This window comes from Phyllobates terribilis, unplaced genomic scaffold, assembly GCF_046119375.1.
Source record: "Phyllobates terribilis strain yellow unplaced genomic scaffold, ASM4611937v1 Scaffold_4__5_contigs__length_816908805, whole genome shotgun sequence".
Classification (NCBI taxonomy): domain Eukaryota; kingdom Metazoa; phylum Chordata; class Amphibia; order Anura; family Dendrobatidae; genus Phyllobates; species Phyllobates terribilis.
In genome coordinates this window covers 153,630,845-153,656,914 of record NW_027362764.1, presented here as the reverse complement: position 1 = coordinate 153,656,914, position 26,070 = coordinate 153,630,845, and the positions used below count along the sequence as shown (strand labels likewise).

Below are 26,070 nucleotides of genomic sequence, written 5' to 3'. Positions count from 1 at the left end.
GTGTCACACAGATCCCACCACTGTCACCAGTTTGTCAGGGGAATGCAAATCCGCTACCTGTAATCATCAGGACAATTACACAATTGACTGATGAATGACGGACAGAAAAATGTCTCTGCAGAGGAAAACATCAGGGAATCATGAGGCAAAGAGAATGTCCAGGCCTGTGGATCTCCACAGAGTAAAGACAAAACAATGCCTCCTTGTGACTCTTGGACCCAGCGGATGCAGGATGTAGGGGAAAGTTTTATTTACAAGAGGCAGAAAACCAGAAAACTCACTTCTGTCCTCATGGGGCTCAGCCGTGATGCTTTGTAGGCCTGAGTCCTTCATAACAGCAGAACCTGCAAACCTTTAGTGTCACTTGATATCCACATCCTCCAGGGATAAAAACTGCAGTTGTGTGGCCAAGGTGTTTACTAGATACATGTTGACTCCTCAGAATGCACTAAGCCCGGCTATAATGTAATAAATGTGTTTACACCCATATCAGAGAAATGCCTCACCTACACCCAAATGGTCCCTGTACAGACTAGAAAGACCCTAGGCTGCACACCTTAAAAACACCACCATGGACCTGGCTCCCTAAAAGACCATCAAGGGGTTTTCATATCCCCTGAGGAACCAGAGGGGTGGCTGCAACACACTACCAAAAAAGGAAAGGAAAGTGTGAGGAGAGATACGAGAACCCAAGGTGAGAAACTACCACACATTTAAATAAAGTTGAGGGGTGAAGGCTAAGAGGTATCAAAAATAAATCAACCAGTAATACCACCCAAGAACCTAACAGTTGTAAAAGGAAAAGGTTCTGGGAGGGAAAGCAAACTAACTTTCAGCATGAATACAATTCGAGATTTCCCAGCAAGGTAAACCCCTAAGATAAAGAGCTGAAACTCTAGTAGCCATCCATCAGGAACTATAGACAGCAAGGAAGTACAGAGAAGGGATTCTATATAAAGCCCCACCCAGAATGTGATAGGGCAAACCAAAATGGGAAAATGGAAAACACCTGGAAAGGAGCAAATCAAGAAGGAAGGAAAAGGAAGATTCAGCATTTAGACAGGAAAGGAAAAGAGCCATAGCTCTACAGGAAGAAGAACCAATCATGAAGCAATAGATCACTGGATCGAATTCCCAAATTAAGCCATGACAGCTGTTACTTTTGTTTCCATTAATTAGTTGTGGTATACCTGTCATAGAGGACCATCACACATATTGAAGTCCATCCAATTTCAAAAGGTGCAAGGTCAAACAGGTCTTCCACATTTCTTATTGCAGACAATTCTTTGCTGGGGTGTCTGTCAAGAGATTCATCAGGCCAATAAATGCTTCTAACCGAGATTCCTGGCTTTTATCACTTATTCAATGTTCTAGAGCACTTCAAAACTGGCTATAACCACCCAACTTAGGCTTCCTTGATTTGATATTGGTCACTGTGATGACATGAAAATAGGAAATATTTCACTATTGTTGTCTCTAAATATATTATCTTAATGAATAAAAAGCCATTATAAAGAATAAAAAATATTTAAAACTTAGCTTTAAAAGGGTATTCCCATCTCCTAGATCCTATCCTAATATGTAGTAGGTGTAATAATAATAATAGCAGCAAATACCTCCAATTAGAAATGTAGTATAGTTCATCTGATTCTCTATGTCACTTACCCCATGTACAGGGCATTGCAGTAGCTGAGATATCCATGGTTAAGAACACTCACATACTGACAGTTAGTTGCTATTGGTCATAACCATGGGTACCTAAGCTACTGCAATGCACTTGGGGTAACTGACATAGCTTATCAGAAGAACTAGACTACATTTCTAATTGGAGGTATATGCAAATATTATTATTATTACTACACAACCTACTACATATTGGGATGGGATCTTGAGATGGGAGTGCCCCTTTAAATCTTAAATTGCATGTCCCATCTATATTCTTCAGGAGACCACTGCTTCCCAGCCTATGGGCTTCCTGCTTAGAAAAAAATATACTACTAGAGCAATCCCTTCTTGATATAAATGCTTGGCCCCGATAAAATAAAAAAGCTTATACACTCCAGCGGTGTCAGCACTCGTGGTCCTAGGGCTCTAGTATAGTTGTTGTGACAAGTGAGCCTGGCGCACAATCAGCACCGGAGTCACTGTCGCTGCCTTCGTACGAATTGAACATGAAGAGGAAGTCAGGGCTGCAGCTGATGTCTCACTTCCTCTTCATGTTCAATTTGTCCGAAGGCGAAGACAGTGACGCCATAGCTGATTGGGCGCCAAGCTCACATGTCACAATAACCGCATGAGAGCCCCGGGACCATGAGTGCCGACACCGCTGGAACGGCGCCAGCATGGGAGGTGAGTATAGGCCTTTTTATTTTATCGGGGCCAAATATTTAGATCAAGAAGGGGTTGCCCTAGTAGTGGACAACCCCTTTAAAAAAGGAAGACTTGGGATAAACTTGTCTTTTTTACTCTTACGTTTTTATTATATTGTACTAAGAAGATTATTTTAATTTTATTTTTTACTTTGCCAAGGAATTAATGAAAACAAATGACAATTAGCATTGATTCACTTTTGTAACATTATACAGATTTATTTTTATTTGCTATGTTCCTTTCTGTATTCTGTTTGGGGCGTTCTAAAGTTCACATTTCAGTTGCTAGTCATGCTGAACATTACCTCTACTACTGTGGGTTTACATCTGATGGGCCTGTAAAGTATGCCAGTTCTGGCCTATGTAATGCTGTTTGTAATGTGAAATCTAAACAGGCAATAGCATTGAGGCATGACAGGAATGTGTTTCCATTGGAGAAGTCTGTCAGAAAAAAAAGTTTAAGCATAGACATGTCCAGAAGGGTCTTTCAGCTGGCCAAGACGGAAGACTAATGTTATTGTACATAAGCTGTCACCCTGCCAGCCCTCCCTCACAGACTTGTTTTCTCTAATATGTTCTTTTTTCTTTGCTTTTTTTTTTTTCCCCCTCTTTCTTTCTTTACTGACTGTTTGCTCAGGTGGACAGTGACACCATTTGGAAGAGGCTGCTTTCGTCCAGCATGGCCGTTGGATGTGTCATCGAATTGGTTTCCAAAGTGGTCTCAGGAGACCTGAAGGTGAGGTCGGGGTTGCATTGTGTGTGGGAAAATGTGGAAAGAAGCAAAAAGTGAGATACTGTTATTCTTGGGCTTGAAGGTCTACTAGGGGTCATGGTGTGGGAAGATGGACTTTAAGGTGTGGCAATCAAGAGAACAAAAGTTTAGTTTGTAAGTAAGTACAGTAATAAAAGAGAAAAATGAAGACTGGGAACTCTGCTTTATTTTAAGAAGAGTCCACAGAATGTAAAGATCATGTGGTATTATGTTTAGTTGTGATCAGCTATGCAAATAATTCCTGAATGCCACCCAAGCATTCCAAGCGTAATTGCAACATGTGTAAGGGTTGAGAAAGCAGATATTGTTGACTACAAGAGTAATGACCCAAAGTGTAATTTTCCTAAAGAGCTCACTATGGACTAATGTTCTTCTGTCCTCCTGTTTTTATCTTCCCCACATGATCTGTGAAGGTTAATGTATATGACCAGAGTACATCCAGTCTAAACAGTTTATAGAAGCTTTAAACTTGACAGAAATTTGACATTTTATTTGGTATGTTAACAAGACCTCGATATACCATTCAGACAGATCATCTAATGAAACAAGCTTTAATATTTGAAGGTATATTCCAACAAAAAATAATCATAGATGATTCCAGTGTATGGACAGCTTTACAACCTGCTGCGAGGTTTACAATTTACAGATTATCTTAGAGAATATTCTGTCCAAAAATATTATTGTATATATCACTGGACACTATTTTACTTTCCAGTCATTGCTGAGACTTAGAAATTTGCGTTATTTTGTTACACTTGAATGCTGTAGCTATATATAAAGACTAATCATTGAGAGACTGTACCTGGACCAAGACCATACTGTAGACCCAAGTACAAACAGTGTAATTTTTTAGGATACCGCACAATACAAGGCCACAGCTGGATCAATGAATGAGATCATTCTTTCCTATGACACACACCTGTACAAATCTGACATAACCCTGAAATGTTAGACTTGAAGGTATGAAGGATAAATTCATGTAAAACCACCATGACTGTACTAATAAATGGAGATAAATGCTCTGCAAGGAATCAGGACTACGGAAAGCTGTCCAACAGCTAGAATGGGTTTTAGGCCGCAGTTGGATCCAAGGCGCTACATTATGTAGAACATTGTCATCACATTATGAAGCAGGGGATACATAGAGCCACAGGAGCAATTAAAATCCTTGATTAGTTTAGGTTTACTCACAGATCTCAACTACTGTTTAGGTCCACCCTATGGACTTTTAATAATAATAATCTTTATATAGTGCTAACATATTCTGCAGCGCTTTACATACATTATTGTCACTGTCTCCATTAGGGATCACAATCTAGATTCCCTAACAGTATGTCTTTAGAGTGTGGGAGGAAACCAGAGAACCAGGAGAAAACCCACACAAGCACAGGGAGAACATACAAACTCCTTGCAGATGTTGTCCTTGGTGGGATTTGAACCCAGGACCCCAGTGCTGCAAGGCTGCAGTGCTAACCACTGCGCCACCATGCCACCCAAAAATAAACAAAAATATAAAATATACTATAGTGACATAGTTAATACAGTTAATATTTGTCCATCCAGTTCAAGAGAGCCAGGATATAAAAAGACAAATGGAAGAGGCACATGCACAACCACAATATATGATCCAGTCTGCCCCAAAAGAGCTAATCTTTCCCTCCTAATCCCATTTGCCAATCTACTGTACCAAACAATCAGAAAAGAACTTACATAATTACTAGTCATGAGCGAGCACTAAAATGCTCGGGTGCTCGAAGCTCGGGCCGAGCACATCGTGATACTCGTGTGCTCGACCTGAGCAACGAGCCCATTGTAAGTCTATGGGAAACTTGAGCATTTTTCTGGCGGTCCTCCCCGGTAGTCTGCAGAAGGTCAAAAATTGCCCAAATCGATGGGAACAGTGCTCAATGAAACATGTCAGGCAGGCAGGCAGAATATATAGGCAGACAGGCAGGCAGGGTATATAGGAGGGTGCATGAAAAACATAGCAGGGCACTCAGATTTTCATGCACCCGTCTCTTTAAAAAAGCCAGCAAGTCATCAGTGGCATACATCGGTACCCGACAATTTAGAACAGAAAGAATAGAGCATCACACATAGATTAGATAGATAGAAACATGTCAGTCACATATATAATAAGTACAGTGACAGTGTTGGTTACTGTACTTGTCATTTAGCGTTAAAATCAAGGATTTATTAAAAAAAAATTGGCGTGGGGTTCCCCGAAATTTTAGTCTCTAGCGGAGGTTAAGCAGATGGCTGGGACAGACGTTTGAAGCCTGGGAAGGGGGTAATACCCACGGAGCTTCCCAGGCTACTAATATCAGCCCCCAGCTGAAGACCTAGCTAGTAAAGGCTATTAAAATGGGAGACCCCCAAAAAAATGATGTGGGGTCCCCCTATTTTAATAGCTGACAAAGGCTAGGCAGACAGCTGGGGGCTGATATTAAAAGCCAGGAAGGGTGCCATGAATATTGGCCCCCTCCCAGGCTAGAAACACCAGCCCTCAGCCGCCCCAGAAATGGCGCATCCATAGGATGTGCCAATTCTGGCACTTAGCCTCGCTCTTCTCACTGCCCTGTAGCGGTGGCAGTAGGGTAATAGGGCTGGGGTTGATGTCAGGTTATAATGCCAGCTGACATCAAGCCCTGGTTAGTAATAGTGAAAGTGAAAAAAAACACCAACACCCAGAATAAAATCTTTTATTTGAAATAAACATACAATACTTTAATATTCTAAATTAAACTTTACTTACCATTAGTGTTGAGCCACCCCCGTAGTGTTCGGGTTCGGTTCGGTTCGTCGAACACCGGGATGTTCGAGGAACTGTTCGTCGAACTGTTCGTCGAACACCTTAGAACACCATCGAACACCGTTAAAACCAATGGCAGGCAAACAAAAACACATAGAAACACATAGAAAACACCTGCAAAGGTGTCCAAAAGCTGACAAACTGCTCAGAAGACACTCTCTTTAAAAAAGCCGGCCGGCAAATTCAGCAGCGGCATACACCGGTACCCGACAATTTAGACAAGAAGGAATAGAGCATCACACATAGATTAGATAGATAGAAACATGTCAGTCACACATATAAGAAGCACAGTGACAGTGTTGGTTACTGCACTTGTCATTTAGTGTAAAGGATTTATTAAAAAAAATATTAGTGTTTTCATGCACCGTCTCTTTAAAAAAGCCGGCCGGCAATTCAGCATCTGTACCCGACAATTTAGAACAGAAAGAATAGAGCTTCACACATAGATTAGATAGATAGAAACATGTCAGTCACATATATAATAAGTACAATCATAGTGTTGCTTACTGTACTTGTCATTTAGTGTAAAGGATTTATTTAAAAAAATAATAGTGTTTTCATGCACTGTCTCTTTAAAAAAGCCGGCCGGCAATTCAGCATCTGTACCCGACAATTTATAACAGACAGAATAGAACATCACACATAGATTAGATAGATAGAAACATGTCAGTCACATATATATGAAGTACAGTGATAGTGTTGGTTACTGTACTTGTCATTTAGTATTAAAATAAAGGATTTATTATTAAAAAAATTGGCGTGGGGTTCCCCTTAATTTTAGGCTCTAGCGGAGGTTAAGCAGACAGCTGGGGCAGATGTTTGAAGCCTGGGAAGGGGGTAATACCCATGGAGCTTCCCAGGCTACTAATATCAGCCCCCAGCTGAATACATAGCCTTTACTAGCTATTAAAATGGGGGACCCCCCAAAAAAAATGACGTGGGGTCCCCCCTAATTTAATAGCTAGCAAAGGCTAGGCAGACAGCTGGGGGCTGATATTAATAGCCCAGGAAGGGAGCCATGAATATTGGCCCCCTCCCAGGCTAGAAACACCAGCCGTCAGCCGCCCCAGAAATGGCGCATTCATAGGATGCGCCAATTCTGGCACTTAGCCTCGCTCTTCCACGCTGCCCTGGTGCGGTGGCAGGGGGTAATAGGGTTGGGGTTGATGTCAGCTTATAATGCCAGCTGACATCAAGCCCAGGTTAGTAATGGAGAGGCGTCTATAAGACACCCCCATTACTAACCCCATAGTCAAAGTTAAAAAAAACACAAACACCCAGAATAAAGTCCTTTAATTGAAATAAAGACACAATCCTTTATTGTTCTAAATTAAACCATACTTACCATCACGCCCATTCCAGCTGAAGCCAACGATCTCCTGCAATAAAAGAAAAATAATAAAGCAACCTCATCCTTACCTTTCCATGGTTCCCACGACAGCTTCAGCTCTGCTACATCGAGATGACAGGCTGGACCGCAGCAGAACGCTGCCATCCAGCCTGTCATCCCGCAGACACTGAGAAGCGCAGGCTTGCTTGCGCTGCTCAGCGTCTCTCTGTGACGACATCCAGATGAGCCGAGTTCATGTCCAATGAACTCGGCTCACCTCATGCACGTCACTGACAGCGTGGGAAAATTCTCACGCTGAAGCGCTGATTGCAGGAGAATTTTCCCACGCTGTCAGTGGCGTGCAGGAGGTGAGCTGAGTTCATTGGACATGAGCTCACCTCATGCACATCACTGACAGCGTGGGAGAATTCTCCTGCACTCAGCACTTCAGCGTGAGAATTTTCCCACGCTGTCAGTGACGTGCATGAGGTGAGCCGAGTTCATTGGACATGACCTCGGCTCATCTGGATGCCGTCACAGCGAGACAGTGAGGAGCGCAAGCATGCCTGCGCTTCTCAGTGTCTGCGGGATGACAGACTGGATGGCAGCGTTCTGCTGCGGTCCAACCAGTCATCTCGATGTAGCAGAGCTGAAGCTGTCGTGGGAACCATGGAAAGGTAAGGATGAGGTTGGTTTATTATTTTTCTTTTATTGCAGGAGATCGTTGGCTTCAGCTGGAATGGGTGTGATGGTAAGTATGGTTTAATTTAGAACAATAAAGAATTGTGTCTTTATTTCAATTAAAGGACTTTATTCTGGGTGTTGTGTTTTTTTTAAATACTTTACTAGAAATTCATGGTGGTCATGTCTAATACTGGCGTGACCCCATGAATTTTGGGCTTGGGGCCAGCTGATAATACCAAGCTGGCCCTAACCCCTTTATTACCCAGTGAGCCACCGCACCAGGGCCCTGGATGAGTTGGGTACAGCGCCAGAAGATGGCGCTTCTATGAACGCGCCATTTTCCGGGGTGGCTGCGGACTGCAATTTGTAGCGGGGGGGGGCCCAGAAAGCTTGGGCCTCCCTGCGCTGCGGATTCCAGCCCCCAGCTGCCTAGTTGTACCTGGCTGGACACAAATATAGTGCGAAGCCCCACTTCAATTTTTTTTAATTATTTCATGAAATTCATGAAATAATTAAGAAAAAAAGGGCTTCCCTATATTGTTGTGTCCGGCCAGGTACAAATAGGCAGCTGGTGGATGGGGGCAGCCCGTTCCTGCCTGCTGTACCTGGCTGGACACAAATATAGTGCGAAGCCCCACTTCAATTTTTTTTAATTATTTCATGAAATTCATGAAATAATTAAGAAAAAAAGGGCTTCCCTATATTGTTGTGTCCGGCCAGGTACAAATAGGCAGCTGGTGGATGGGGGCAGCCCGTTCCTGCCTGCTGTACCTGGCTGGACACAAATATAGTGCGAAGCCCCACTTCAATTTTTTTTAATTATTTCAGGAAATTCATGAAATAATTTAAAAAAAATTGACGTGGGGCTTCGCACTATATTTGTGTCCAGCCAGGTACAGCATCCAGGAACGGGCTGCCCCCAACTCCCAGCTGCCTATTTGTACCTGGCCGGACACAACAATATAGGGAAGCCCTTTTTTTCTTAATTATTTCATGAAATAATTTAAAGAAAATTGATGTGGGGCTTCGCCCTGTTTTTGTGTCCAGCCAGGTACAACTAGGCAGCTGGGGGCTGGAATCCGCAGCGCAGGGAGGCCCAAGCTTTCTGGGCCACCCCCGCTGCAAATTGCAGTCCGCAGCCACCCCGGAAAATGGCGCGTTCATAGAAGCGCCATCTTCTGGCGCTGTACCCAACTCATCCAGGGCCCTGATGCGGTGGCTCACTGGGTAATAAAGGGGTTAGGGCCAGCTTGGCATTATCAGCTTGCCCTAAGCCCGAAATTCATGGGGTCACGCCAATATTAGACATGACCACCATGAATTTCTAGTAAAGTATTTAAAAAAAACACAACACCCAGAAAAAAGTCCTTTAATTGAAATAAACACACAATTCTTTATTGTTCTAAATTAAACCATACTTACCATCACGCCCATTCCAGCTGAAGCCAACGATCTCCTGAAATAAAAGAAAAATAATAAAGCAACATCATCCTTACCTTTCCATGGTTCCCATGACAGCTTCAGCTCTGCTACATCGAGATGACAGGCTGGACCTGCAGAACGCTGCCATCCAGCCTGTCATCCCGCAGACACTGAGAAGCGCAGGCTTGCTTGCGCTCCACAGTGTCTCTCTGTGAGGGCATCCAGATGAGCCGAGTTAATGTCCAATGAACTCGGCTCACCTCATGCACGTCACTGACAGCGTGGGAAAATTCTCCTGCACTCAGCGCTTCAGCGTGGGAGAATTCTCACACTGAAGCGCTGAGTGCAGGAGAATTCTCCCACGCTGTCAGTGACGTGCAGGAGGTGAGCTGAGTTCATTGGACATGAGCTCACCTTATGCATGTCACTGACAGCGTGGGAAAATTCTCCTGCACTCAGCGCTTCAGCGTGGGAGAATTCTCACGCTGAAGCGCTGAGTGCAGGAGAATTCTCCCACGCTGTCAGTGACGTGCAGGAGGTGAGCTGAGTTCATTGGACATGAGCTCACCTTATGCACGTCACTGACAGCGTGGGAGAATTCTCCTGCACTCACCGCTTCAGCGTGAGAATTTTCCCACGCTGTCAGTGACGTGCATGAGGTGAGCCGAGTTCATTGGACATGAACTCGGCTCATCTGGATGTCGTCACAGAGAGACGCTGAGCAGCGCAAGCAAGCCTGCGCTTCTCAGTGTCTGCGGGATGAGAGGCTGGATGGCAGCGTTCTGCTGCGGTCCAGCCTGTCATCTCGATGTAGCAGAGCTGAAGCTGTCGTGGGAACCATGGAAAGGTAAGGATGAGGTTGCTTTATTATTTTTCTTTTATTGCAGGAGATCGTTGGCTTCAGCTGGAATGGGCGTGACGGTAAGTATGGTTTAATTTAGAACAATAAAGGATTTTGTCTTTATTTCAATTAAAGGACTTTATTCTGGGTGTTTGTGTTTTTCTTAACTTTGACTATGGGGTTAGTAATGGGGGTGTCTTATAGACGCCTCTCCATTACTAACCTGGGCTTGATGTTAGCTGGCATTATAAGCTGACATCAACCCCAACCCTATTACCCCCTGCCACCGCACCAGGGCAGCGTGGAAGAGCGAGGCTAAGTGCCAGAATTGGCGCATCCTATGAATGCGCCATTTCTGGGGCGGCTGACGGCTGGTGTTTCTAGCCTGGGAGGGGGCCAATATTCATGGCTCCCTTCTTGGGCTATTAATATCAGCCCCCAGCTGTCTGCCTAGCCTTTGCTAGCTATTAAATTAGGGGGGACCCCACGTCATTTTTTTGGGGGGGTCCCCCATTTTAATAGCTAGTAAAGGCTATGTATTCAGCTGGGGGCTGATATTAGTAGCCTGGGAAGCTCCGTGGGTATTACCCCCTTCCCAGGCTTCAAACATCTGCCCCAGCCGTCTGCTTAACCTCCGCTAGAGCCTAAAATTAAGGGGAACCCCACGCCAATTTTTTTAATAATAAATCCTTTATTTTAATACTAAATGACAAGTACAGTAACCAACACTATCACTGTACTTCATATATATGTGACTGACATGTTTCTATCTATCTAATCTATGTGTGAAGCTCTATTCTGTCTGTTATAAATTGTCGGGTACAGATGCTGAATTGCCGGCCGGCTTTCTTAAAGAGACGGTGCATGAAAACACTATTATTTTTTTTGATAAATCCTTTACGCTAAATGACAAGTACAGTAAGCAGCACTGTCACTGTACTTCGTATATATGTGGCTGACATGTTTCTATCTATCTAATCTATGTGTGAAGCTCTATTCTGTCTGTTATAAATTGTCGGGTACAGATGCTGAATTGCCGGCCGGCTTTTTTAAAGAGACGGTGCATGAAAACACTATTATTTTTTTTGATAAATCCTTTACGCTAAATGACAAGTACAGTAATCAACATTGTCACTGTACTTCGTATATATGTGACTGACATGTTTATATCTATCTAATCTATGTGTGATTCTCTATTCTTTCGGTTCTAAATTGTCGGGTACAGGTGTATGCCGCTGCTGAATTGCCGGCTTTTCATGTTTCACTGTTGGCACTGTTCCCATCGATTTGGGCAATCACTGTAATGCCACAACCACCATGGCTGTGGCATTACAGTGAGTGGCAGACAATCCCTGCATGATTGGTGCTCTAAATAGCGCCAGACATGCAGGACACGCTTTTGGTGCACGAACAGTTATCGAACATAACCTCGAACAGCCGAATTTTTTGCAAATCGTTCGGGTTCGTCGAACAACTCGAACACCGCCCAAAACAGCTCGAATTTGAGATTGGCGAACAGTTCTAGTCGAACACCGCTCATCTCTACTTACCATATCGCCCATTCCAGCTGAATCCCATGTCTCCTACATTGAGATGGCAGCCTGGATGTAGCAGAACGCTGACATCCAGCTTGCCATGCCACAGAGACTCTGAGAAGCCTTGCGCTCCTAAGTGTCTGGCTGTGACCGGTATCCAGATGAACTCGGCTCACCTCATGCTTGTCACTGACAGCGTGGGAGATTTTCTCCTGTGCATGCGGTGCCGGCAAATTACATCACCGCGTTAGCAGGAGAATTTTCCCACGCTGTCAGTGACGTGAATGAGGTGAGCCGAGTTCATCTGGATGCCGGTCACAGCCAGACACTGAGGAGCGCAAGGCTACAGAACGCTGACATCCAGTCTGTCATCCTTCAGAGACACTGCGGAGCGCAGGCATGCTTGCACTCCTCAGTGTCTTGCTGCGACGGCATCCAGATGAGCCGAGATCATGTCAAATGAACTTGGCTCACCTCATGCACATTACTAACAGCGTGGGAGAATTCTCCTGCTCCTGCGGTAATATCATTTGCCGCCACCGCATGCGCAGGAGAATTCTCTCACTCTGTCAGTGATGTGCATGAGGTGAGCTGAGTTCATTGGACATCTTCTCAGTGTCTCTGCGGCATGGCAAGCAGGATGCAACGATCCAGCCTGCCATCTCAATGTAGCAGAGCTGGAGCCATTGTGGGAACCATGGAAAGGTAAGGATGAGGTTGGTTAATTATTTATTATTAATATCAGCCCCCTGCTGTCGGCCTAGCCGTTGCTAGCTATTAAAATAGAGGGACCCCACGTCACTTTTTTTGGGGTCTCCCATTTTAATAGCTAATAAAGGCTAGGTATTCAGCTGGGGGCTGATATTTGTAGCCTGGGAAGCTCCGTGGGTATTACCCCCTTCCCAGGCTTCAAACATCTGCCCCAGCCATCTGCTTAACCTCCTCTAGAGACTAAAATTACAGGGAACCCCACGCCAATTTTTTTAAAATAAATTCTTTATTTTAACACTAAATGACAAGAACAGTAACCAACACTGTCACTGTACTCATTATATATGTGACTGGCATGTTTCTATCTATCTAATCTGTGTATGATGCTCTATTCTTTCTGTTCTAAATTGTCGGGTACCGATGTTATAACTGTCTGCAGCTGCTGAATTGCCGGCTTTTCACGTTTCACTGAGCACTGTTCCCATCAATTTGGGCAATTGCTGTAATTCCACAACCACCATGGCTGCGGCATTACAGTGAGTGGCAGACAATCCCTGCATGTTGATTGGCACTCTAAATAGCGCCAAACATGCAGGGAGGGGACCCGAGCTCCCGCTCGAGCATCACACAAGTACTCGGCAAGCTCCGAGCATCTCGAGTACTGAGATGCTCGGGCGAGTACCGAGCAGTGGTGAGCATGCTCACTCATCACTAATATTTACATAAGCATTTATTTTATTTTCTTCTAAGAAGCATTTAATCTGTGACCAGCTCTTGAGGTAGACTATTCTACAGATTAATAGTTCACCTGCTAAAGAAGGTTTGTTTCCTCTGGAGATTGAACCTTTTTTCAAGGGTGTGCCCCCTTGTCTGTTGAGTAGGTTTTACATTAAAAATCTTTTGACTATACTTTTTGTATTGGCCATTTATGTATTTGAACATGTTAATCATATCTCCACTTAAACGTCTCTTCTCAATACTAAATAAATTTAATTCTTCAGATCTTTCCTCATAACCAAGATCTGTCATACCCCTCATCAGTTTTGTGGCTTTTCTTTGTGCCTTTTCTAACTCCAGGGCATCATTTCTATGAACTGGTGACCAGAACTGAATATTTTAGATGAGATTGTACTAATGTTTTGCAAAGTCGTAGTATTATGTCACTGTCACACGAGCTCATAATTTTATTTAGTCTGTGATCTACAAGTACACTTACTATAGATGCTTCTCTACGAGTGACTCTCCTTGCTCTATTCCCCTAAAACATATGATGCCTGCATATTATTAGAGCAAAACTTTACATTTCTTCACATTAAACCTCATCTACCAAGTGGATGCTCAAATACTCAGTTTGTCCAAGTCAGTTTGTAATTTGTGAACATCTTCTATAGACTGCACAATACTATATAGCGGATGAAACCAAACTATGTAGCAGTGTTCCCCAACTCCTGTCTTGAAGAGCCACCAACCGATCATGTTTTCAGGATTTCCTTAGTATTGCCCAAGTGATAATTGCATCACCATGACAGGCATGAATTCCATAACCAGTGCAATACTAAGGAAATACTGAAAACATGACCTGTTGGTGGCTCTTGAGGACTGAAGTTGGGGAACACTGCTATATTGTTTGATGTGATCGTCAGAAAAATAGAAACACTACTATTAACCCACTCATATATATATTTAATAAATAAGTTAAATATTTGAGGACTCATCATTGAACCTTGAGTTACACCACTTATAAATGGATAACATTTAGAGTAGCAGTCATGGACCACAACTCTCTGGATGAGGTCTTTGAGACAGTTTTTGATCCAATTACAAACATAATAATAATATAATAATAATTTTTATTGCTATAGCGCCAACTTATTCCGCAGCACTTTATAATTTTAGAGGGGACTTGTACAGACAAAAAAGGCATTACAGAATTAATATAACTGAGATACCAAAAGGAGTGAGGACCCTGCTCGCAAGCTTACAATCTATGAGGAAATAGGGGAGACACGAAAGGTAAATGATAAGATGTGTTTATACTATATGATACAGCCATAATATACTATATAGGGTATGGACATAACGCTGCATTAACTGGTCACCAGACAGTATGTGAACAGCACAGACACAGAGGGCTATTAAGTGCATGGAGGGTGTGTGAACAGATGCTACGGGGATCATGATTTTGAGGAAAATTTTTGTATAGGTCAAACGGGGAAAGTTAAAAAAGTGAGGTGGAGTGATAGGCCAGTCTAAATAAAATCAATTTTAAGACCACGCTTAAAACTATGGGTATGGGAATGAATAGAATTGTCCTTGGTAGTGCATTCCAAAGAATTGGTGCAGCACATGAGAAATCTTGGAGACGGGAACGGGAGGTTTGGATTATTGAGCATTTTAGCTTTAAGTCATTAGCAGAAAGGAGTGCACAGGTAGGGTGGTAGACTGAGACAAGGAAGGAGATGTAGGGTGGTGCTGAACCATGGAGGGCTTTGTGGGTGAGAGTGATACGTTTATATTGAACTCTGTATTGGATGGGCAACCAATGCAACAACTGGCACAGGGTAGAGACATTGGTGAAGTGGCTGGAAAGGAATATGATCCTGGCTGCTGCATTCAGGATGGATTGGAGAGAGTAGGGTTTGGTAGGAGGGAGACCAATTAGTAGAGAGTTGCAATAGTCCAGACGAGAATGAGTAAGAGCTACAGTAAGAGTTTTTACAGAGTCAAAGGTAAGAAAACGTGTAATGGCACATATATTTCTATATATCTGGAAAGTGGGTGTGTCCTGAGTGGGGTGACAATTCTTGACAGAGAATGAAAGAAGTTTGTGGTCAGAGAGCGGAAGAGGGGAGTTAGTAAAGTCATACACTGAGGAGAGCCAGGAGAAGACCAGGTCCAGTGTATTTCCATCATCATGCGTAGGAGAGTTAGTAAGCTGTAAAAGGTTGAAAGAGGAAGTTAGCGATAAAAGGTGGGAGGAAGATGGGGTGAGGGGATCACCAATGGGGATGTTAAAGTCCTCCATGATGAGAGTGGGGAAATCACAGGATACATAGTTTGGAAGCCAGGTAGCAAAGTGATCCAATGAACTGATGGGAGGGGCCCAGAGGGCGATACACAACCACCACTTGCTTGGAGAAGGGCAGGTAGAGTTTGACAGTGCGGACCTCAAAAGAAGGAAAGATAAGGGAGAGTACTGGGGGATGACCTGAAAAGTGCATTTTGTTGAAAGGAGCAGACCAACACCTCCACCTGATCTGTTGTCAGGTCTTGGGGTATGAAAAAAGTGTAGGCCACCATATGAGAGAGCAGCAGTGGCAGTGGTGTCCAACTGCTGGATCCAGGTTTCAGTAAGAGCCAGAAGGTTAACGGAATTTGAAAGCAAAAGGTTATGGATGTAGCAGAATTTGTTACATGCTGGCAAACCTTACTTTCTAAGCCTATAGACCTTAATTTACCCTAGATATCATTCTTTCCAGCTTGATAACATGATGCTGGTAAATCATTCAGCATATTTAACTTGATAGGATGCCTTCAAATAAAAAACGTTATTCTCTTTGAAATGTAATCAATTATATTTGACTTTTTCTAGTGATGGTTGAATCTGCCAAAATTGTAATTCGACAGTTTGCTCAAATTTGGACAACAAATTCAATTTAATCACATCAAATTGATGTACATTATAATGCTATGGGGTCTTTCTAGAACATACAGAATCATAAAAATATTTAAAAAACAAAATTATACTCACACACCATAACCTGTATTGCAGCATCAAGTCTAGTCATTTTCTTCTATATATCCATCAATTTAGTCTTAACTGGGCCATCTTCAGCATCTTCTGACACCCATGACACCCAGCATTTTTGGTGCCTTCTGACAAAGCCATGACATTATAATGTCATGTGATGCACATCATGTTGTTGTGGCCTTCTCAGCACATGACAAGTCAAAGATTTCAAGCCTTTAAGACACTGAAGATGGCCCAGTAAAGACTAAACTGGTGACTGGGCCCTTTCTGGCCCTTCTAAAGGCAGCAAAGAGACATCTGTTAATTCTTCATTTTCCTAAATTTAGACAAACCAAATTGGCAAAAATGTAGAATTTGGCAAATCACAAAAAAACCTGATTCAGCTAAAATGCTGTGGTCAAACGTTAGATAACTGGTGTAGGGATTCACTCACTTTTAGGCAGCTTGGTAGAGTTCACACAGGCACTACACTCCTTTGTGCAAGCAGGAAAGTTTGTACAATATTAATAAACTTCCAGCATGAAGTGAGCAAAACAAACAATAAACAATAAATGCCCTGGGTTCACCCATTTAGAAAACAGTCCTTCAGTGGCAGCCTCCAGCAGAGACTGTGCAACCTAATCAAGTTCCTTTGTCCTCCACACACAGATCTAAGTTCAAGAGGTGACCCCACCTCCACATCCAGGCACTTTCAAGCAGGTCAGCTGCCCCTTTAACCCAGCTGCACCTGATGGATTGGAGGATGGGAATGTCCAGTCCCGCCCTTTTCTACCAGTCTTTCCTGAAACCTGGCCCATTGCTGCTCCATTAAATAAAATTCTATCAGTGCTGGAGCCTTTTCTGCAGGTTTTATATCTCTGAGGCCAGGCACCTCAGTGACACATACACTCTGTTGTGGACTTGTCGTTCGCAGTCACAGAAGACACAATTTTTCTGCCAGTCTACCTTGGGTTTAATTAAATATGAAAACGCCTACTCACAGCTATTTTGTTTGTAACACGTTGGGGCCAATGATATTTAATCAAAAGCAGAATGCTCTAGGAGTAGCAATATTGTCTTTCACCATACAACATGTTTTTTTTTATAAAACTTCCAAATCATGTAAATGAATCTGTACAAAATTTAGAATCCCACTAAAAAAATATTCATACAGCAAATCGACCCGTTTATGCAGCAGGTGCAAGGATTTTTGCACACTTGATTGATATATAGTGAATTATTTCTGCAAAAAAATCTGTAAAGTGTGAATTTTCTCCAATTGATTACTTCAAGAGGAATAAAATCTGTCCAAATTTAATGTCTGGATATATTGAATGAATTGCCTCATTTAATTGCAGCAAGCAGAGATGTCCAAAACCATTAAACTTAATATATAGTGTATATTACAGCATGTACAAATTTTTATAAAAAACTCTTTTAACCCCTTCCCGACATGTGACATATATATTTCTCAGATGTGGATGTATGGAGAGAGCTGACTAGCTGAGCAGATTTAGGGTGCGTTCCACCTCGAACAGTAGCAAAACCTGCTGTTTTACCATTAAAATGTTTCTCTAAATTTCTGACAGTGGCATTTAAGGCATGAAAACCATGTGACGCACCATTTTGTCTACTGAAGTCCCCCATGGCAGCCATCTTGGCACTCCTGTGAAGACCAGACCATCATTTATTATTATTTATTATTATAGCGAAGAGATAGGTCTTCAGGTTCCTTTTGAGGGTTTCCACGGTAGGCGTGTGATATGTTGGGGTAGAGAGTTCCAAAGTAGGGGAGATGCATAGGAAAAATCTTATATGCGATTGTGGGAAGAGGAAATAAGAGGGGAGTAGAGATAGAGATCTTGTGAGGATCGGAGGTTGCGTGCAGGTAAGTACCAGGAGACTAGGTCACAGATGTATGGAGGAGACAAGTTGTGGATGGATTGTATGCCAAGGCTAGGGTTTTGAACTTGAATCTCTGGGCAATGGGGAGCCAGTGCAATGATTAACAGAGAGGAGAGACCGGGGAATAGCGGAGTAACAGGTGGATTAGTCGGGAAGCAGAGTTTAGGATAGATTGGAGGGGTTCGAAAGTGTTAGAAGGGAGGCCACAGAACAGGAGGTTGCAGTAGTCGAGGCGGGAGATGATCTGTGTGTCATCAGCATAGAGGTGATACTGAAAGCCGTGAGACTCTATGAGCTGTCCAATGCCGAAGGTGTGGATGGAGAAGCACAGGCGTCCTAGAACTGAGCCTTGGGGGACACCGACTTGTAGGAGGCGAGACGAGGAGGTTGTGTGTGACACTGAATGTCCTGTCTGTTAGGTATGAGGAGATCCAAGATAGGGCCAAGTCTGTGATGCCAAGAGATGAGAGAGCCTATAGTAAGAGGGAATGGTCCACTGTGTTGAAGGCAGGTCCAGGAGGAGAAGGACAGAGTAGTGTCACTTGGATTTGGAAGTTAGTAGGTTATTGGTAACTTTAGTCAGGGCAGTTTCAGTGGAATGGTGGGGTCGGAAGCCAGATTGTCAGCAGTCAAAGAGGGAGCAGTAGGAGAGGTGGGAGGACAGTTCAAGATGGATGTGTTGTTCCAGTAGTTTTGAGGCATAGGGGAGAAGTGATATAGGGCGATAGCTAGACAGAGAGGATGGGTCAAGGGATGGCTTTTTTGAGGATGGGTGTGATCGAGGCAAGTTTGAAGCATGAGGGGTAGACACCAGTTGTTAGTGACAAGTTGAAGAGGTGGGTTAGGCTTGGGATGAAGACTGTGGTACAGTTTGGAATGAGGTGGGACGGGATTGGGTCAAGTTCACAGGTGGTGATATGTGATTTGGAGAGTAAAGAGGAAAGTTGATCCACCGTGATGGCGGAGAAGCTGCTTTTGGAGGAGGAGAGTTGAGTAGTTATGAGGAGGGACTGTGGGGACTTTAGGCAAAAGCTTTGCCTTATGTTGTCAATATTCTGCTTGAAGAATGAGGCAAAGTCTTCAGCTGAGATGAAAGGAGAGGGGGGAGCTGGGGGACAGAGGAAAGAATTGAAAGTACTGAATAGCTGTGTAGGGTTGTGAGACAGGGATGTAATGAGAGATGAGAAGTACAGTATTTTTCGGACTATAAGACGCACCTAGGTTTTAGAAGAGGAAAATGGAAAAAAATTTAAGCAAAAAATGTGGTCATGATGCCCTGTTAAGGGGGAGGGGGTCTGCTGCTGACACTGTTATAGGGGTAATGTCCCCTAATTCTGTTAATATCCCCCATCCTAGTATATATGGCCCCCTCGTTCCTGTTATACATGGCCCTCATCCCCATCCTGATATTCATGCGCCCAAGTCCCCCATCCTGGTATACATGGCCCCCTCATCCCCCTTACTGGTATGTATGGCATCCTTCATCCTGTTATGTATGTCTCCCCTCACACCCATCCTGGTATGTATGGGACTTTCATCCCTCCTCCTGGTATGTATGGCACTCTTCATCCTGTATGTATGGCCCCCTCATTCTGGTATGTATGGCCCCCTTCATCCCTGTATGTATAGCCCCCCTCATCCTTGTATGCATGACCCCCTCATCCTGATATGCATGGCCCCCTTCATCCCTGTATGTATGGCCCCCTCATCCTGGTATGCTTGGCACCCCCTGATCCCCGTCACGCTGCACAGAAAAAAAATAAACAGTCATACTCACCTCTTATTAAAGGGCATGAATATTCACCACACCCATGGGAGTGGTGAATATTCATGGAATTTAATAGCGGGCACGCTGACAGCCGAACGCAGCAGGAGTCACGCTGTGGCTACAGTGTGCATGCTATTGGGGAGAATGAATGGTCACTGCTCCCCACGCACACAATTCCGGCGTGGGGAGCAGTGACTATTCCGGCACAGAGCGTGACACAGTGCTGGAGGATAGAGGAGGTGAGTATGAAAGTTTATTTTTTTTCTGTGCAGCATGAGGGGAATCAGGGGGTTCCATGCATACCTGGATGAGGGGGCCATACATACAGGGATGAAGGGGGCCATACATACCGGGATGAGGGATGATGGGGGCCATACATACATGGTGCCATACTTACCAGGAGCTGCGCTGCAGGCACAGTGTGCCGGTTATTAAGGAAAACTAATATTCACTGCTCCCCACGCCTATGGGCTTGGGGAGCAGTGACTATTCATTTTCTTTAGTAGCAGGTACAGTGTAGGCAGTAGCGGGCACAGTGTAGACTACAGCAGGCGGCTGCTGCCTCCTGTGCACCGCTACTCTGCCACTGTCACTTCCCCCACATCCCCCCACCACCCACAGCCACAGTATTTTATGCATATCAGACTATAAGACGCACCCCCCACTTTCCTCCAAAATTTTGGAGGAAAAAAGTGCGTCTTAAAGTCCGAAAAATACGGTAAGTTTGTTTTGCTGCAGTGAGTGTGGACTTGAAAACTTTGAGAGACTGTTTGAGGTGCTTATTGGAGTGGGGCCTTTTCCATCTCCGTTCTGCAGCCCTGGAAGGCTATCTCAGTTCTTTAGTCAGGCTGGTGTGCCAGGGTTGCCTGTTGATTGTGCAAGTTTTGGTATGTGCGAGGGGGGGGCGACCGATTCAAGAGATGCAGCTTTTGTGGTGTTATATAAAGTGGCAGCAGCGTCTGCATCGTCTAAGGAATTTATGTCTGTAAGAGGGAGAAGGGATTCAGAGATTGAGTGTAGGTCGAGGTGTTTGAAGTTTCTGTGAGGGTGTGCAATTTGTGGACTGGGGATTGTGGACCTGGAGAGGAGAGGGAAGAGAATGTGAGTAAGTTGTGGTTAGAAAGAGGTATAGGTGAGTTAGAAAGGTTAGATAGGGTAGAGAGGCGGGTGAAGATGAGGTCCAGTGTGTGGTTATCTTTGTGAGTGGCTGTGGAAAACCATTGAGCAAGGCCAAAGGAAGAAGTGAGGTATAGAAGCTTAGAGACAGCTGAGTGGGAAGTGTTAATAGGGATCTTTAAGTCACCCATGAAGAAAGTGGGTATGTCAGCGGAAAGGAAATGAATGCAGTATACAGCATACATACAGTATACATACAGTATAAAACAAGCAATAAAACAATCACGGATTCAAGTCCCCTAAAAATAAAGTAAAAAAATATATAATTAAATGTATTTAAACCTATAAAATGTAAAAAAATATGCATTTGAATCAAATCCCATTCCCCCATTTGAAAAAATAATAATAATTTAAAAAAAATTGGTATCGCTCTATTAGTTAAAGTATGATCTATCAAAATTTCTGAAGAGAAAGACCAGAATTGCCATTTTCCAATTGCTAACTATCTTTAACCCCTTCGCAACCCTGTGATTTTCCGTTTTTGCATTTTATTTTTTGCTCCCCTTGTTCCCAGAGCCATAGCGTTTTTATTTTTTGGTCAATATGGCTGTGTGAGGGCTTATTTTTTGTGGGATGAGTTGTACTTTTGAACGACATTACTGGTTTTACCATATCGTGTTACGGGAAAGCAGGAAAAAAATTCCAAGTGCGGTGAAATTGCAAAAAAAGTGCAATACCACAGATGTTTTTTTTTTTACCACGTTCACTGAATGTTAAAACTGACCTGCCATTCTTATTCTCCAGGTCATTACAAGTTCGCGGACACCAAACATGTATAGGTTCTTTTTATTTAAGTGGTGAAAAAAATCCAAAATTTGCTAAAAAAAGGCGCCATTTTCCAAGACCCGTAGCGTCTCCATTTTTTGGGATCTGGGGCCGGGTGAGGGCTTATTTTTTGCGCGCCGAGCTGAAGTTTTTATTGATATCATATTGGGGTAGATCTGATGTTTTGATCGCACGTTATTGCATTTTATTATTGCAATATTGCCGAGACCAAAAAATGTTTCTCAGGCATTTAGAATTTTTTTCTCGTTAAGCCAATTACCGATCGGATTAATTTTTTTTTATATTGATATATCGTGCGATTCTGAACATGATGATACCAAATATGTGCATGTGTTTTTTTTTTATTATATTATTTTGAATGGGGCGAAAGGGGGGTGATTTAAACTCATATTTTTTTAATTTTTTTAATATTTTTAAAAACATTTTTTTTCACTTTTTGCTTGCTTCTATAGTCTCCATATCAGACTAGAAGCAGCAACTGTCTGATCGCCTCTGCTACATAGAGGTGATGAGCAGATCACTTCTATGTAGCAGAAATGCTCCTGTGCTATGAGCGCCGACCACTAGGTGGCGCTCATAGCGATCAGCTTATGACAACCACTGGAGTCTGCTGCAGACCCAGAGTTGTCATGCCCATGCATCGGTGACCTGCAATCACGTGATGGGGTCACCGATGGGCGGGGTAAGTGACGCGCTTCCGGTTCAGTGTGGGCTCAGCGCCGCAGCCTGCGCTGAACAGGGGGTGACAGCCTGGTGCGTACTATTACGTACCAGGCTATAAAGGGGTTAAAAATGCAATATAAAGCAATGAAAATATTATATGTACCCCAAAAAGTTGTCATTAGAAATGTCAATTTCTACACATAAAACAAGCACTCTAGACAGCTCCATTGAAGGAAAAATATAAAAGTTAAGGATCTCAGTAAATGGCGCAAACCAAATCTTTTTCTTATGAAGTTCTAATTTTTTTAGCGATTAAAATATGAAAACACAAACTATACAAGTTTGGCATTGCAGCAAGAATACTGACCTTTAGGATCATGTTGATACATACAATTTTCCATTACCATTACCAAAACTATAAAAAAAGCAAAGCAAAAAAAATACAGAATTGCACCTTTTCACTATTTTACCCCATTTGAAATTTTGTTTTGTCATTTTTCAGTACACATTTTGTAATATGAATATCATTTAAAACTAAAACTTGTCCCATAAAAACCCTCATATGGCCATGTAGATGGAAAAATAAAAAAGGAGAGGAAAAAGCAAAAACACAAAACCATAAAATTGCCTGGTCAGGAAGGTGTTAAACCATGTTACAGATGTAGCAGCCCTCAGTCCATCAATGCATCAGAACTTGTCAATCAAGGCAACTGTGAAATGACATGTCATTAATTTTCTAAGTCACCTCAATTGAACGAGTTATCATAAGAGTCAAAAGAAACAGACAATGACAGGCTTAAATTTACCATATTTTTAGATTTAAAATTGTCAGCAATTCATATATTATTATTTTTTCAAGTGTAACCAGCTAAAATTATGATAAATGTATGTTCTATCTAGATATGAGGTCAAGTAGGAAAAAAAAATTACTAAAAAATTAGGGAAGTTCATAATTAGTTGAAGTTGGTCCAAACATTAAACATATGCCAAGTTTCTTCAGAAGTATGTTACCCCGCACAAGGCACAAATGCTGAGCGCTAATATATAGTTAATGAGGCATAAGATGACAGAAAGAACCAGAAGGAACATGGTACTTTGCATCTGAAGAATGGCCAATGTAAACGTGGATGGCTATTACTATAATAACCAACTATCACACTTAAGATAATATTTGTTAATTTTCTTCGGTAATTTCTAACGGGACGTTGTTGTGTTCTCACGATCACAGAACTCGCTTGTGTAAAACATGAAAAGGATGTTTCCTGTAATCTTCTAATCATTTACAATTGTTTTCCTTTAATGTGTCTGCTGTTGCTTAAACTCTACAGACATCCTCGCAAATTTGAAACATTTGGCGGATGCTTGCATGAGGCGGCGGCTGAAATGTACAAATGGCATTAAACCTTCTTATGGTACTTATCTGATACCCAGAAGTGGTAGATTGGCTTAATATCTGTGGGAGGGGTACTGGGGGTCCTTTCCTGTTAATTTTATACAGTATAAAAAAAAATGACTTTTCTCTTAGCAAGTGAAGAATTGGTTGCCAAATAGGGAATGTGGTGCATGTAGGTAAGGGATGACTGCCCTGTAGAGTTGAGGTGCACATTTTTTTTTAGTCTGAGGACCACATTGTCATGTTAAGTCATTTCCAGGGCTACTATAAATATAGGGATATTACCTGTTGAGACATTAGAAAGTGAGCAGTTTATGAGCGGCAGCCATCTGAAAAATGAGCATGTCTCTTCTTTTAAATGCATCAGGGTGTACGAACCCTGAAGCGGTTGAAAGAAGTGGTGTAAGACGGATGTCATTTTGTCATTCAGGTGAACTATGTTAATTTTATGGGGTACTTTTGGGGCACTTTTTCAGGTGGATTCTGGGCGGAAACCATCTGAAAAGATTCCGTGTGGAAATAACCTTTGGGGACGTTCATAAAAAGAAAGAGTTCTGCTCTCAAATAGAATACTTTTTTTTTAATTTTGTTTTCAAGTACTTTTTGAATAAGTTTCCTTTCATATACTGTAAATTGTAATGGGAATGGCGTTTTCCATTAAAATCAATAGGAAGTCTATTCAAAAAGTATTGGAAGCATTTTTTTTGTGGACTTTGAAGCAAAAAAGAGTTCCAAATTCTAGTAAAAAAATTCTGTGTGAATGTTCCTTAATCCCTTAAGGACCGAGCCACTTTGTAGGTTAATGACCGGGCCAATTTTTTCAATTCTCACTTTATGAGGTAATAACTCTGGAACACTTCAACGGATCCCCCTGATTATGAGAGTATTTTTTCATGATATATTGTACTTTATGATACTGCTAAAATTTCTTCGATATCACTTGCGTTTATTTGTGAAAAAAAAATATGGAAATTTGGCGAAAATTTTGAAAATTTAGCAATTTTCAAACTTTTAATTGTTATGCCCTGAAATCAGAGAGATATGTCACACAATAGTTAATAAATAACATTTTTCCCATGTCTACTTTATATCAGCGCAATTTTGGAAAAAAAAAATTGTTAGGAAGTAATAAGGGTTAAAAGTTGACCAGCGATTTCTGATTTTTCCAACAAAATTTACAAAACCATTTTTTTAGGGACCACAACATATTTGAAGTGACTTTGAGGTGTCTATATGACAGAAAATACCCAAACGTGACACGATTCCAAAAACTGCACCCCTCAAGGTGCTCAAAACCACATTTAAGAAGTTTATTAACCTTTCAGGTGCTTCACGGGAACTGACTCAATGAGGAAGAAAAAAATTAACATTTAACTTTTTTTCACAAAAAATTAAATTTAGACCCTATTTTTTTCATTTTCACAAGGGTAACAGATAAAAATGGACCCCAAAATGTATTGTGTAATTTTTCCTGAGCATTCTGATACCCAATATGTGGCGGAAAACCACTGTTTGGGCACACGGCAGGGCTCGGAAGGGACAGAGCGCCATTTGACTTTTTGTATTCAAAATTTGCTGGAATAATTAGCAGACCCCATGTCGAATTTGGAGAGCCCCTAATGTGCATAAACAGTGGAAACCCCCCCACAAGTGACCCCATTTTGGAAACTAGATCCCTCAATGAACTTATCTAGATGTGTGTGGAGCACTTTGAACCCCAAAGTGCTTCACAGAAGTTTATAACATAGAGCCGTGAAAATAAAAAAATCACAAAAATTTTCTTTTAGCCCTAATTTTTTTATTTTCACAAGGGTAACAGGAGAAAATGGACCCCAAAAGTTGTTGAGCAATTTATCCTGAGCACGCCAATACCCTACATGTAATTGGGAACTACTTTTGAGGCACAGTGGTAAGGTCAGAAAGGAAGCAGCACCATATTATAGTGCAGATTTTACTGTTGTGACTTGCAGGTGACATGACCCACTGGGAGATCCCCTGAGGTGCCATAACAGCAGATTTCCCCATAAATGACCCTATTTTACAAACTACACCTCTCAACGAATTCATCTAGGGGTGCAGTGATCATATTGACACCACAGGTGTGTCACAGAATTTTATACCATTGGGAATGGATAAAAATGGCACCAAAATTTCTGATGAATGTGGCAATAAC

General features: G+C 42.4%; 1 long non-coding RNA gene across 1 annotated transcript in view; it reads left to right on the top strand.

The window, feature by feature from the left end:
* Positions 1-2,986: 2,986 nt before the first annotated feature.
* LOC141265136 (uncharacterized) overlaps positions 2,987-26,070 on the top strand; it is a 40,698-nt gene continuing 17,614 nt past the window's right edge. Inside the window, exon 1 of the long non-coding RNA XR_012320055.1 lies at positions 2,987-3,105. This is a non-coding gene — a long non-coding RNA (uncharacterized lncRNA). The remainder of the gene's footprint in view (positions 3,106-26,070) is intronic.